The 2,111-nt window shown below is 48.0% G+C and overlaps 1 pseudogene across 1 annotated transcript; it reads right to left on the reverse strand.

Moving 5' to 3' along the window:
- Positions 1-225: 225 nt before the first annotated feature.
- Positions 226-1,702, reverse strand: LOC308643323 (grpE protein homolog 1, mitochondrial-like; annotated as a pseudogene). The gene is made up of 2 exons: positions 1,004-1,702; positions 226-321 (listed from the first exon to the last, which is right to left on the reverse strand). The product of its transcript is annotated as a grpE protein homolog 1, mitochondrial-like (transcript).
- Positions 1,703-2,111: the final 409 nt, after the last annotated feature.

Here is a 2,111-nt window from a genome sequence, read left to right on the forward strand (position 1 = left end):
AGACAGGGTCTCACTAAGTTGCTTAGGACTTCACTAAGTTGCTGAGGCTAGATTTGAACTGGAGATCCTCCTGCCTCAGCCTCCCGAGTCACTGGGATTACAGGCATGTGTGCCACCATGCCCACCATGATGGATTCTCTTAAAGGAATACACACCAGGCAGTATTTTATATTTTGATTACTATCTTCCACCATTTGAGAGTTTTGGCACTTGGCATGTCATTACTTAAGTGCAGAAACCCTTGAAAACTACATGTTGCTTGGGGCAGGGGTGCTGGCTGGATGTAGTGTGGAGGAGGGTGCTGATTCCTTGTTTGTCATCCTAACAATGCAGGATAAATCAGAGGTCAGACAGGCTTAAAGATGCCTCTCTTACCTGATGTGAGCTGGGGCTTCATGCTGTGCTGCCTCAGAGGCCTCAGAGGAGACAACAGCTTCTCTGGAGATGACCCTTACCCATCCCTCAGAAATGGCCCCATCCTAAGTCTCTGTGGCCACCTTAGCTCCCAGTGCAGCTGGAGAAAGTCTGTGACAGAACATTCATGTTCCTATTCATAAGCCACCAGCCACGTAGACCATCCCTGACCTCAGCAGTCCCTTTTCTCAGTTTGGCTTTCTGGAAATTAGCTGTGATTTCACCTATGACCAGAACAGGGCTCCTGCTCATTGTTCTTAGTTTCCTATTGCTGGTTTAGGTTTTTTTTCTCAATAGCTTTTTTTTTTTTTTTTTGGACATTTCCTAAAGACCTTTTATTTGTTTAAAGTACTTTGCAATCACGGGTTTGAGCAGATACAGCCTTATTCATGATAACATAGAGGTCCCATCTGCCCTTTTCTGGAAGCATATGAAGCTACTAAACACGTGGTGTACTAAAAAACCAGACTCCAAAACCAGAGCTGCTGAACTCAACTGTGCCACCAGCTTGATTCCATGAGCCACTTAAGCTTTCCATCAAGGCTGGACTCCCAGATGAGAAAAGATGAACCCGCCTTTGAAGAGTTACAGCAAGTGACTTAAAAGCCAAAGGCCCCTTGGGAGGCAGCAATGTTTCCTTCATCACCCCCACCAGGGCAGGCCTGAGAGTGTGCCCTACCTTGGTAACCAGCACCACTGTGGCCGGCTCCTTGCCCTCTACTGGTGTGTGGAACAGCGCCTCATGTTCATAGGGTCAAATTTGGCTCCAAGGGGGGTCCAGCTTGAGCAAGCCGTGCTTTGTGAACACCTTCTGGATCTGCACCTCGGTCAGCACCAACCCACCCCCCACCTCCGTGCAGGCTTTTCAGGTGAGGGTTGTCATCTTTAATTTCTTCTTTTGGAACACTCTGGATTACCTTCTCCACAATGTCTGCAACCTCCAGCAAGTCCTTGCAGAAGCCTTGGATGCCATGTAATTTTGCATCTTCTATCAGTTTTTGGCTCCTCTGCCTCAAGTTCACAATATCTGTCAAAGCTCATTTATATTTTTCCATTGTGCCTCTCAGTTGCTCTTCCAACCTGACCTTCTCTTCCAAGAGGGTCTTGTGTGTACAGGGAGGCTCTATCTTATGCTCATTGTGAACCATGTCCTCTTCCAGGCTTTGGCCATTGTTCTTTTGTTTTTAGCCGTGCACAATGACCGAGGAAAGGGCCCAAGAGATAATGCCAAATCCCGGAGTCTGCGCTGCGCCAGCCTTACCCACAGAGCCACCATGACTGCTGCTGCAGCCTCCATCACCTCAGTAACTTTTAATTTGGGGGGTTGGTTCTGCTTCCTGTCTTCCCACCCCCAGACATGATGTAGGTAATGTGTTTGTGTGGAGATTTCACAGGCCCTGACCTTGCCTTGAGACCGAGGCCACTCTTCCCAGGCTGTGGCCAAACCTCCTGCACCTGGCTGCCAGGGGACTCTCAGTGGCCATAGCCAAAATGGTTGATATAAATGATGAGTTAGAATCAGGGTAAACTGAAAGTGATGTCATAATTGGTGGCGGACTGGAGAAAGATGGACCAGTCCTCGCCAAATACTCTACTTCTCCAGCAGGTAACAAATGGAGGCCTGAAGACGTCTCCTTTTTGGTTTCTACCTCCTTAGAGATGCTGAAGAAATAAACATCCAATTGGTGTCTTTGCCT

This window comes from Spermophilus citellus, assembly GCF_964194105.1.
Source record: "Spermophilus citellus genome assembly, chromosome: 3".
NCBI lineage: Eukaryota > Metazoa > Chordata > Mammalia > Rodentia > Sciuridae > Spermophilus > Spermophilus citellus.